This window comes from Ursus americanus, chromosome 1 (assembly GCF_024610735.1).
Source record: "Ursus americanus isolate L20-20 chromosome 1, mUrsAme1.1.p, whole genome shotgun sequence".
NCBI lineage: Eukaryota > Metazoa > Chordata > Mammalia > Carnivora > Ursidae > Ursus > Ursus americanus.
Genome location: NC_142127.1, coordinates 60304739 through 60317804, shown reverse-complemented (window position 1 = coordinate 60317804; position 13066 = coordinate 60304739).

Below are 13066 nucleotides of genomic sequence, written 5' to 3'. Positions count from 1 at the left end.
TTTGGATGCATTAAGTTTGAGACAGTTATTAGACATTAAACATTTATTCAGTAAATAACTATTAAGTGTCTTCTTTATGACTAACACTTTTTTCAGTCTTGGGAGTAGAACAATTGAGATATACAAGGTTTCTGCCTTTATTGAGCTTTCTAGGTGGAAAGGCCTATAAATATATAAGCAAACAACAATTAAGTAAATGAGACAAAGTCAAAGTTGCAGTTGGCATGAAGGATATCTGTAAGATGATTAACTCTGTTTAGTGAGAATGAGTTACCACTTACTTTTTTACTATTTTTTTAACATTTTCTCTTATGTTGACAATGATCATGTAAAAAATATAGCCTACAATTTGAAAAATGAATTCTGGAAATTGATTTCAATAATTTCATTTTATTCTTTTACTTCTCCTGTCCTTGATTTAATTATCATCTTATATGGTTTTTATTTCAGCTTTTTTTTTTTTTAATTTTCCACATTGGTCCAAAAAATAGAAGACAGTTTACAGGACACCTGGGTGGCTCAGTTGGTTAAGTGTCTGCCTTCAGCTCAGGTCATGATCCCAAAGTCCTGGGATCGAGCCCCGCATTGGGCTCCTTGCTCAGCAAGGATCCTGCTTCTCCCTCTGCCTGCCGCTCTCTCTCTCTCTCTCTCTCTCTGACAAATAGATAAAATCTTTAAGAACAAAAAATAGAAGATGGTTTATATATATAAGCAGAAAGCTACAACCCCATCACATTCATAGAGATTTCTGATGTTGATGTGATAAAGAAATATAGATTTGTTAAAAAGAAGTTTACTTACCAAACTAAAGCCAACCAAACCAAAAAATTATATAACTTCTGTGCAAAATTCTCTATTACATACAAAATATAGGTGCAATTTACTTCTGTTTATATAAACAGATTTTTTTTTTTCCTTAGGGAAAAATAAACTGTTATTTGGGACATATGACATGTTCCAGAAAATATATCTTTAGCAGTCATTGCATTTTCTGATACAGCAATATTTTTTTTCCTCAAGTGATAAACACTGTCTTTCAGGCTTCTTCTTTTGAAAATTTTGGGATAAGTCATGATCACATACATTTGACCTGTGTATGTTTATACTTTTAACTATGTCTTTAACTTCTTAACTATATGTAACTCACACATTATATAGGCTTAAACTGATGGAAGTGTATGGCCTGAGTATTACTGTTTGCCTGAGGAAATAGAAAGGCAACAGCAAATGTCAGGATCCTCTATTAGTACAGACGCTGTCTTAATTTAAGATTGTTAAGTTGGAAAGTAGGTTTTCAAACAATTATTTTAACGTCTCTCCTCCAGCATCTTACTACTCAAAAGAATAAATGTTTTCTAGAGGACATAATGCCTCTCACCTCCCACCTATCTAGACTTGTTTTCACCAAGGTAAATTGGTGTCTTCAGGCATGCTAGAATTAAAAATTAAAATTAAATTTAAAATTGACACTTCCTTTCTCCTGCATAGGTGAGGAATGGGCAAAACACGGTGGGAGGCTATAAACGGAGACAAGACGTTGTCATGAAGCTGATCTTTCTTTTCCTATCTCTCTATTCCTATCCAACCTGCCTATAGTCCTTCCAAGAGAATATTTTTAGAAACAAAATAAACATACATGCTGAGATTATGCAGAAAAAGCCACATAAACTGAGTACTTGTATTAAAAGGGAGGGGGGAGACAGAGAGAGAAAGAGAGATAATAAAACAATTCTGTGAGTTAGAAAACTAAGGTCATTTGTATTTACTAATAAGGTTTGGAAAGCCAGAAAGTGACAACTCAATTTGCATGAAAGTATTGTGTTACTCACTGAAAATAATCCAGTATCATCAAATCTCTAGATCCTGTGGTAAAAGAGTATCTCATTGTTCCTTAATGAGGAAGAAGTGAGATCGCCATGATAAATCATGAATTCACTTTAAAGGTCATTGTATACAAATCTATAATGTTATATATGTATACATGTATAAAATATAATAGGTATACATTGGATACCACTTTTATCTATATCTATCATTATTTCCAATATGTAGTTTTGACATTCCTCATATTCTTCCCTATCTTTAAGTATCATGAATCCTTTCAGAAATTATTATAAATACATAACATTTACAAAAATTACATGACTATTACTATAAATATTGTGGAATGTGTTATAAAGCAGATATATTATGGAGTTCAGGACCAAAGAGCATTAGCGACTCCCTTCTTGACAAGCTCTGAATTAATTAATTGGTTCTTTTCATAAGGCATTGAGGTAATGACTCATAAATTCAAAAGAAAAATTAGTCAGATACTTTCTACTTAAAATATTGTTAATATTTATCTATGCATTGAATTTTAGTATTTTTTAAATAAATTTAATTCCTAATTCCATGGCCACTTATATAAATTTTCTTTAAGAGGTTGTTATTCTAGTAATAATAGTGATGCTTCACTGTCCAGCACCATCCAGCAGGCAGTAGTTTTCAAAGGTGTGTTGGCATACCAGGTAAATAACATCCATTACAGAACACCATCTTTAAGAAGTTCATTCCTTCTTTATTTCTACCTTCAACCAACTCTTGCTGACTCCAACATTAGCCTACTCTTTAAAATCATTTTAATTGTAAATGTTCCATGGGCCATTATGATTACACAGTCATGTCTCATTCTTTTTTATTAAATTATTTTTTCATGCACCCACCTAGCATTAGCAAATTATTATAAACTAACCAATTAGACTGATTTTCCATAAGTTTCCTCAGAAAATAAATGCCACAAGCTCTGTTAGTCTTTAAATACTCTATCTTTATGGATTCAGTAATTATTGTAAAACATCATAGGAGGTACCTCAGTACTTGAGTTCAATAGAGCCATTACTTATGGTTTCTTTCTTAGAAGATGTCTTTCCAGATAATGAAATGATAAATTTGATACTGCAGAGCAAGTGACACCAGATATTTTTTAGTGATTTTCACGGAATACATTGTTTCATATTTGGCTTATTGGACACACATAGACACACACACACACACACACACACACACACACATACACACAATATTTTAATTATAAAAGTTTTAAACAGAATTTCCTATAAAACCACATAAAAGTTATGTTAGATTATTCCTTTCATACTTTTAGTTTTACAATTATTCCCTTCAAATTATATTTTCCATTAAGACTATTAAAGTTTAATATAGTATGAATGTCCTTCTCCACCTGTCTTGTCCTCGCTATATGAAAACATTAAAGAATATTAAACCTTTTTCTTTTTTTTTCTTCAAAAGTAACCTGACCCTACCATTACATGTTTTTATCCTCAGTGAAATTTTTTTTTTCTATTTTCCTTTTTTTTTTTTTTTTTTTTTTTTTTCCTGGAAGGCCCTGACCTAACCACTAAAGATTGGATTTTGTGGAGGAGTTACTTCTCCTCTAGAGCAAATGACCACTAAATGGAGTTTTTTTAAATTACAGATTTCTTATGTTTGGTCATCTTTCTTATAAGTATCTAAAAAAAGGAAAATATATATACATGAATATCCCTACTGAAAATGAAATCTAAATACTTTGTGTTGGGGAAATATTTACTTTTTTAAAGATTTTTTATTTATTTACTTGACAGAGAGCGAGAGAGAGAAAAGAGGGAGAGGGAGAAACAGACTCCCCGCTGAGCCAAGAGTCAAACACTGGGCTCAATCCAGGACCCCGAGATCATGACCTGAGTCGAAGGCAAACACTTAACCGACTGAGCCACCTGGGGAACCCCTATGTTGGGGAAATATTTAAATTGAAATGAAGCATTATAGCCTTAGTATGAAAGTAAACTTTCAATCTGAATATAATCTTATTGATATATATTTATCTTAAATGTACTCCAGAATTTCTACAAACTTCCATTTGCTAATAAGATTTCTCCAATTTTTCAATGTCTTTACTAGTTTTCACCTTCATGCCCTTTTCACTGCATTTTGAATAATTTCTGAAAGTTCCAAAAGCTAATCTGTCCTCTTCACTGAACAATGTCTACATTTTTACCTCACTTTTCTCATTAGTTTTATCTCTATTTTCTTAATATTGAGGATCATATTTCTCTTTATCCTCCTTCTCCTAACGATATTTTCTTTAATGGCTATGTTTTTTTAATTTTACTACCCTTGTTGGACCTTGATTCTGAGACTTCACTTATCTTTTCAAATTTCAATGAAAGTAGATAGATCATAAATACATATTAGGCATTTTATCTATGATCAGTCATTTTCAATCACACTTCTTATGATGCTTACCTTTAATCTGCTGCTTTTCTAGTCATGTTGTAAGCAATTATATTCTCTTTTTATTTACTGAAGTTCACACTTCTGGCTAAGGTGACCATATAATTTCTCTCTCAAGTTGGGACATACTTGTGAGTGAGGGAAGACACTATTAACAATTCCATAAGGGTAGCTGAGTTTAACCAAATCTATCTCAGTCTAATGAGAATACATGGTCACATTACATCTGGAAGACTACAGATTGAAGAGTCAAGAGTTAAGTCATGCTCTACCTCTTTTGTATTTACTCACCAATAGCTGTAAAAACTGTTGCTTCTGATTTAAGTGTTGGGGGGATGGGGAACTATTCTTAGCATGCAAAAAGTGGATATACCTCCTTTCCTTCCTCCACCTCAATGGGTATAGAACTGGGAAATTGCTGAGGACAGAATTGAAAAATTCTGAGATGAAAGAGCTGGAGATGAAAAGATTATAATATCACAGAAAACTGGTAGGAAAGATTTCCTTATTAGGCAAAAGTAGGGAATCACAGCAAATACACATAGTATAATGGAATTCTTGAACTAAGTATAGTTACAAATCTAAAAGAGCAAATTCTAAGCATGAGAGGACTATAGTGATATATGAAGTATATCGGCCAAGTATGAAACTTGACTGAATTTCAGGTGATGTCTAATGTAAAATTAAAAGGAGGTTTGCATGAATACAGCAACAATGCATCAATTAGGGTATGATAATAGGAAGTAAAGTGGTTTAATTGCTAAAACTGAAACAAAATCACCAATGTGGTCCCAGTGTCACGAGATCATTAAACAAAAAAAAACATCCATTGGTTTTTTTGGACTTAATAGCAAGCTATAAAAGTATTTACTGGAAATCACTCTAACTCAGGACAAAAATTGTACATAGACTAGAAGGGGTCTGAGTCTACAATGGCAAGTTAATCACGTAAGATATCTGCAAGGACTTAGAATGAGGCATAGTATTAAAATGAAACTTAGTGACCTGAGGGTTAATTAGCTCCTGTCATAACTGGAGTTCACGGGAGTATAGAAAACTACTTAAAAATAATTTTTTTCTCAGAGCAGCTCTAGGTTTACAACAAAATTGAAAAGAAGGTACAGAGATTTTTCATATATCCCTGGCTCCCAAACTTGCATAGCTGTCCCACTACCAACATCACTCACAAGAACGGATACTTTTTTTTTTTTTTTAAAGATTTTATTTATTTATTCGACAGAGATAGAGACAGCCAGCGAGGGAGGGAACACAAGCAGGGGGAGTGGGAGAGGAAGAAGCAGGCTCATAGCGGAGGAGCCTGATGTGGGGCTCGATCCCAGATCGCCGGGATCACGCCCTGAGCCGAAGGCAGACACCCAACCGCTGTGCCACCCAGGCGCCCCCGGATACTTTTTTTTTTAAGCCAAGGATGAACCTACATTGACATATCATAATCACCCAAAGTTCATAGATTGCTTAATGTTTCACTCTTGGTGTTGTATATTCTGTGCGGTTGGATAAAAGCATAATGACATTTATAACATTATAATATAATAGAGAGTATTTTCACTGCCCTAAAAATCCTTTACATTCTTATTTATCTCTTTCCCTAAAAACCACAGCTCTTTTTTATTGTCTGCATAGTTTTTCCTTTTATAGAATGTCATATACTTGGATTCATAAAATTTGAATACGGATTGGCTTTTTCACTTGGCAATATGCATTTAAGTTTCCTCCACATCTTTTCATGGCTTGACAACTCATTTCTTTTTAGCACTTAAGAATATTAATTGTCTGGATGTATCACAGTTTATTCATCAATTCACTTACAGAAGGACATCTTGGTTACTTTCAACTTTTAGCAATTATGAATAAAGTTTCTATAAACATCTGTGTGCAGGTTTCTGTGTGGACACAAGTTTTCAATTCCTTTGAGGAAGTACCAACAAGCATTGTTGCCAGATGCTAAGAGTACATTTAGTTTTGTAAGAAACTGCCAAATGTTCTTCCAAAGTGGCTGATTCATTTTGCATTTCTACCAGTAGTGTATGAAAATTCCTGTTGCTCCACTTCTCACCAGCATTTGGTATTGACAGTGACAGTATTTTGGCCATTCTAATAGGTACGTAGTGTATGTCATTGCTTTACTTCATTGATGACACAGGATGTGGAACATCTTTTCAAATGCTTATTTGCCATCTGTATCTTCATTGGTGAGGGGTCTTTTTAGGTCTTTGGCCATTTTTTAAATCAAGTTTCTTTCTTTTAACTGTTTGATTTTAAGAGTTCTTTGTATATGTTGGGTAACAGTCCTTTATCAGATGTATTTTTCACAAATCTTCCAGTCTGCGGCTTGTCTTTTAAATCTCTCGTTATTATCCTTCAGAAAGTAGAAATTCTTAATTTTAATGAAGTCTACATTACCAAGTTATTTTTTTTTTCATGAATTGTGTCTTTGGTGTTGTATCTAAAAAAGTATCACCACATTCAAGGTCATCTAGCTTTTCTTCGATGATATCTACCAGCAGTTTTTAAGTGTTATGTTTTATATTTAAGTCTATGACCAATTTGAGTTAATTTTGATGAAAAGTGTATGGTCTGTGTTTAGGTTAATTTTTTTGCGTGTTGATGTCCAGTTGTCCCAGCACCATTTATTGAAGAGACTGTCTTTGGCCCATTGTATTGCCTTTGCTCCTTAGTCAAAGATCAGTTGACTTTATTTGCAGGAGTCTATTTCTGATTATTCTTTTCCTTTCATCTATTAATCTATTATTTCACCAATACATCACTGTCTTACTGTAGCTTTACAGTAAATCTTGAAGTTGTTCTTTTCCTTCAATATTGTGCTGGCTATTCCGGTCTATTGCCACTTCATATAAAATTTACAACCAGTGTGTCTATATCCATAAAATAACTTGTTGGGATTATGATTGCATTGATAGATGAAGTTGGGAAGAGTTGGCACCTTGACATCTTGACGTTGAGTCTTACTATGTGTGTGTGTGTGTGTGTATATACACACACACACACACACATACATATATATACACACACATACATAGAATATATCTCCATTATTTAGTTAATTGATTTCATTCATCAGAGTTTTGCATTTTTTTCATATAGATACTGTACACATTTTGTTATATTTCTATTTAAGTATTTCATTTTGGGGGGGAGTGCTAATGTAAATGGTATTGTGTTTTTAATTTCAAATTCCACTTGTTTATTGTTGGTATATAGGAAAAAAAGGCTATTCTCTAAATTCTCTTTTTGCATAGTCATTTATACCCAGTTCAAAATTTGTAAATCTTGTATTTCTCATTAAGCTTTTTCCTTTTGAATTCTATTATCCTTTTGAAAAAATTTTACTCAACTATTATGAATCCACAATAACTAAAAGTTCTATGCTACACGAAGGAGAATTTCTGTAGATAAAGAGGCTCTCATACATGCATTTTAGGTATGCATACATTTAATACATATGTTTAATAAATGCAGTTCACAGTTACTTGCTATCTTACAAAGTAGATTGTTTTGAAGTTTTTCCTAACGTCTTAGTCCTATTGGGGTGTATTAATTATAGTTTGCTGCTTGGCCTGCTAACAAAGTCTATGGAGATATATTGTTTTAAGACAAAACACAAAGAAGAATACAATGACTACTAACGTCTACAGAAGAACTGATAGATATTTAAATATAGGATAGTGAAACTTAATGTTTTGGCTAGTGAAAATTTGTTTTCTAAAAATTGGCCTAATTATTGACACACGCACCCACCCACACACACACACACACAAACAAGCAAAAACAAACCAAAAAACAAAACAAACAAAACAAAACCTTTATATTCATTGCTTTATCTCACTAAAATTCATGGAATATAAAAGTTTTAATATCTTCATATGGACATCCATGTGTAATACCATCTGGGAACTGCTTTGTTATTTGTGCAAATCGTGGTATTTTCTACAAAGTAAATATTTAGTAATATCATTATATCTCTTTTAGGAGTTAATAATGATGGAGAAACGATGAACAAACAACCATCGTGGGTTGTTAAACAGATGTATTTTAAAATTTTGAAATAATTAAGTCAATGTGCTCGGAACCTGCATAAAAATAGAACAATTCAATAATGAATGTTGAGATTTATAAGATTTCAATTTGAGTAATTCAAAAACTGCACAGATTATAAGACATTAGACTTAAATAGAAACTCAAAGATTTAGTTCTGTGAACTTACCTCCTAGTTGAGAAGACTGATCTGGAAATTCAAGAGGCTCAATGCTTTGACAAAACCACATAGTCATTCTGTACTTCAATCAGGTTGAAGTCTTGGGTAACTAACCTTACTTCTATTTTCTTGATATTTACATTTTAACTGCTGCCTCACATTTAATTTTGATTGACATGAATTTATATTGGATTTTGCTAAGGCCAAACTATTGAAGTACAGCTAATTTTATTTTAGTTCTTCCCCTCCCCCTCATATCTGTTTCTCTCGCTCACTCTGTCTTTTTCTCTCTCTCTCTCTCACACACACACACCCCTCTGAACTACATGCATTAATGGGAATCCATAATATAGAAAAACTAAATAAATATGAAAAGAAAACCATCAGCCATTAATTGCTTGAGTATTTATTTTACTATTTTATCTTTAATATATACTATACCATAAATATTAATTAACAGGTATTAAAACTTCTTTGAGTGTTTGCTAGACTTCACCAGTACAGCCTTCTGGTCCTGGACTTTTGTTTGTTGGGAGATTTCTGATTCAATCTCTCTACTAGTAAGCTATCTATTCAGATTTTCTATTTCTTCCTAATTCAGTCTTAGAAGATTGTTTCTAGGAATTTATCCATTTTTTTCTAGGTTGTCCAATTGGTTGGCATATAATTATTCTTAGTAGTCTTTTATAATCCTCTGAATTTCTGGGTCTGTTGTAATTTCTCTTTCATTTCTGATTTTTTGTATTTGAGCCCTCTTTTATCCTTGGTGACTCTAAAAATTTGTCAATTTTCTTGATTTTTTAAAGAACCAGCTCTTAGTTTCATTGATCTTTTCCATTTTTTAGAAGTTTCTATATCATTTGTTTCCACTCTGATCTTTATTAATACTATCTTACTTCTGCAAGCTTTGGGCTTCATTTGTTCTTCCTTCTCTAGTACCCTTAGGTGTAAAGTTAGATTGAGATTTTTCTTGTTTCTTGAGGTAGGCCTATACTGCTATGAACTTCCCTCTTAGAACACTTTTGCTGCATTCCATAGATTTTGGTTTGTACTTCCATTTTCATTTGCTGAAGTTATTTTTTGACCTCTCCTTAGATTTGTTCATTGACCTATTGCTTATCAAGTAGCATGTTGATTATTTCCACATATTTGTGACTTTTTCAGTTTTCTTCTTGTAATTATTCTCTAGTTTCATGCCATTGTAGTTAGAAAAGAAGCCTGATATAAATTCAATCTTCTTAAATTTATTGAGACTTTCTTTGTGGCATAACATGTGATTGATTCTGGAGAATGTTCCATGTACATTAGAGAATGTGTATTCTGCTGCTTTTGTATGGAATGTTCTGTTTATGTCTTTTAAGTCCATTTGGTCCAATGGGTCATTTAAGGCCATTGTTTTCTAGTTGGCTCTCTAATCAATCCATTGATGTATATAGGGTATTAAAGTCCACTGTTATTATATTGCTATTAATTTCTCCTTTTTGATTTATTAACATTTCCTTTATATATTTAGGTGCTTTATGTTGGGTGTATAAATATATACAAATGTTATATATCCTCTTGTTGGACTGACCCCTTTATTATTATGTAATGTCCTTCTTTGCCTTTTAGTACAGATTTTGTTGAAAAGTCTATTTTGTCTGATGTACGTATAGTTTCCCCAGTTTGTTTTGTTGTTTTTGTTTTTTGTTTTGGCTTCCATGAAACATCTTTTCCCATCCTTTTACTTACAGTTTGTGGGTGTCTTTACATTTCAAGTGAGCCTCTTGTATGTAGCACATAGATAGGTCTTGTGTTTTTATCCACTCAGCCACTGTCTTTTGATGGGAGAACTTAGAACATTCACATATCAAGTAATTATTAATAGATATGTAATTATTGCCATTTTGTTGTTTTCTGGCTGTTTTGTAGTTTCTCTATGTTCCTTTCTTCTTCTGTTGCTCTCTTCCCTTGTGACCTGATTTATGTGTCATGTTTAGATTACATAGTGTTATGCTTCGAATCCTTTCTCATTACGTTTTGTGTATCTATTATAGGTCTTTGCTTTGTAGTTATCATGTAGTTACACATGTAACAGTTTGCCTGTGTGTGTATATTAGCAGTCTATTTTTAAGTTTATAGCAACTTAAGTTTGAATGCATTCTAAAACTACATAAATACTACCTCCCACAGTGTTTTTCTTTTCAACCTCTTTTTTTGTGTTTCCCTTAGCTAATTATTGTAGTTTTAGTTAATTTTACAACTTTTGTCTTTTAACCTTTATATTAGCTCGATAAGTGATTAATACATTACCTTTACTAAATATTGACCTTTACCAGTGAGGTTTTTACTTTTATATGTTGTCTTGTTATTAGTTAGTGCTTAAAGTCCTGTTAACATTTCTTGTAAAGTTCATAAAAGGTTCAATTTACTAAAAATGTTAACATTTCTTGTAAAGTTCAATCTAGTTCATACATTTCTTGTAAAGTTCATAGTGGTGATAAACTCCTTTAGCTTTTGCTTTATCTTTCTTTCAATTCTGAATGATAACCTTGCTGGGTATTCTTGATTGGAATTTTTTTTTCCCCCTTGCAGTGCTTTGAATACATCATGTCACTCCCTCTGTCTTACACAATTTCTGCTGAAAAATCTGTTCATAGTCTTATGGGATTTCCTTTGTACTTAACAGATGTTCTTCTCTTGCTGTTTAAGAGTCTCTCTTTAACTTTTGACATCTTAATTATGATGTGTCTTGGTGGGGATATCTTGGGATTCATCTTTTTTAGAACTTCTGGGATTCCTGGATCTGGATGTCTGTTCCTTCCCCAGTTTAGGGAAGTTTCCAGCCATTATTTCTTCAAACAAGTTTTCTGCCCCCTTTTCTTGCTCCTCTCTGAGTCCTCTATAATGTGAATGTTATTCTACTTGATGTTGACCCATAGGTCCCTTAAGCTATCTTTGTTTTTAAAAACTATTCTTTTTGTTGCTTTTTTGGGTTGCGTTCCACTGCTCTGTCTTCTAGATCATTGATCCTTTCTTCTGCTTCATCCAGCCTGCTGTTAAACCCCTCTAGTATATTTTTCACTTATTGTATTCTTTAGCTTTCTTGTATTTTCTGTCTCTGTGTTCACCCATTCTTTTCCCCTGTCCAGTAAGGATAACTTTATGACCATTACTTTAAATTTTTTATCAGGTAGATTACTTATCACTGTTTTATTTTTTCTGAAGTTTTATATTGTTATTTTACTTGGAACATATTTCCGTTTCCTCATTTTGCTTGACTTTGTATTGGTTTCTATGTATCAAATGCATTAGCTTGAAGAAGTGGCCTTCTGTCAAAGATAAAGTTATTATTCAGCCTTGCCCTAGCTCTCTAACCTATGTGATTTATTCTTGATAGGTGTCAGTTGTTGAGGGTGTGCCAAGACCTGTCAGTGTTACAGAGGGAAGGATCTCAGTCAGCACCTAGTTTCAGGCTGATTGGCACCAACTTTTAAAATATGCAAGTATATACAGTCTTGTGAGACCCCATTGAAAACCGTTGGCCACCAAGGCACATGATCTGGAGGTGCCCTGGGTGATGGTTGCAAAACTTGGGGCTCCAGATGAGTGTATTACATCCTTGCTGGGAGTTTCCAGTGAGCTGTAGCAAGACCAAGGGAGAGTACAAAGATAGCATCACCTGGCCTACTTTCCCTGAGAGCATCTTTTTAGGTTCCAGATGTCTGGCAAACCTGAGGACTGCCCCTCAGGCTGAAGCTCTAGGTCAAGTAAATAGGGCTTTTTTTTTTTTTTTTTTTTTTTCAGTAAGACTGGCAGTGGTGTGCTTTAGTTTATTATCCATGCACTGCCCTGGGCATAGGAGACCTCCAAGAACTATCTCTCCAATTGCTAAATGTCCTGTGGAACCCAGGAACTGAAGGTCCCGTAGTCACCAGACCCAAGCAATCAAGGAATGTCTTCTGTGTACTGTATGTGCCTTCTAGTTTTAGTGAGGCAGAGGAAGAATGCAGGGTGTCCCTGTTGGCTTTAGCAAAGTGGGGAGAACACAGAGCCAGGGTGCATCTGTCAACTTTAGCAAGGCAGTGGGAGAGTTCAGGGACTATGTGCACCTGCCAGCACTAGCAAGGAAAAGGGAGAGTGCAAAAATGATGCCCACAACTGCCTCCATCCCCAAAGAGATTGCCAACAAGCCCCTTCCCTTCCAGCAGACTTTTTATAATTAGCAAATGAATTTCTTTTGCATATAGGTGTAGGTGTTTTTCAAACTGCTGTTTCTGCACTAGACTCCAGGGCAATTGAGTCTGTGTGCAACCTCTTTCAGATCAGTATCTCAGTTCTGCACAGTCCTTTCTATCTTCTAGACACGTTACCCCATTGCATTCAAAGCCAGATATTTTGGAGCTTTGTCTCTCTAGTGGTGGTCCCAAGTGTCAGGGTGCCTGATGTGGGGCACCAACCTCTCATTCCTCAAGGAAAGGCTCCAGATTTCTAGGATCCCTACCAATTGTGCATTGCTGCACTACGGATGGGGCATTTGGTAAGACAGTGTGTCTGCCTCTCCTACTTGTCTTG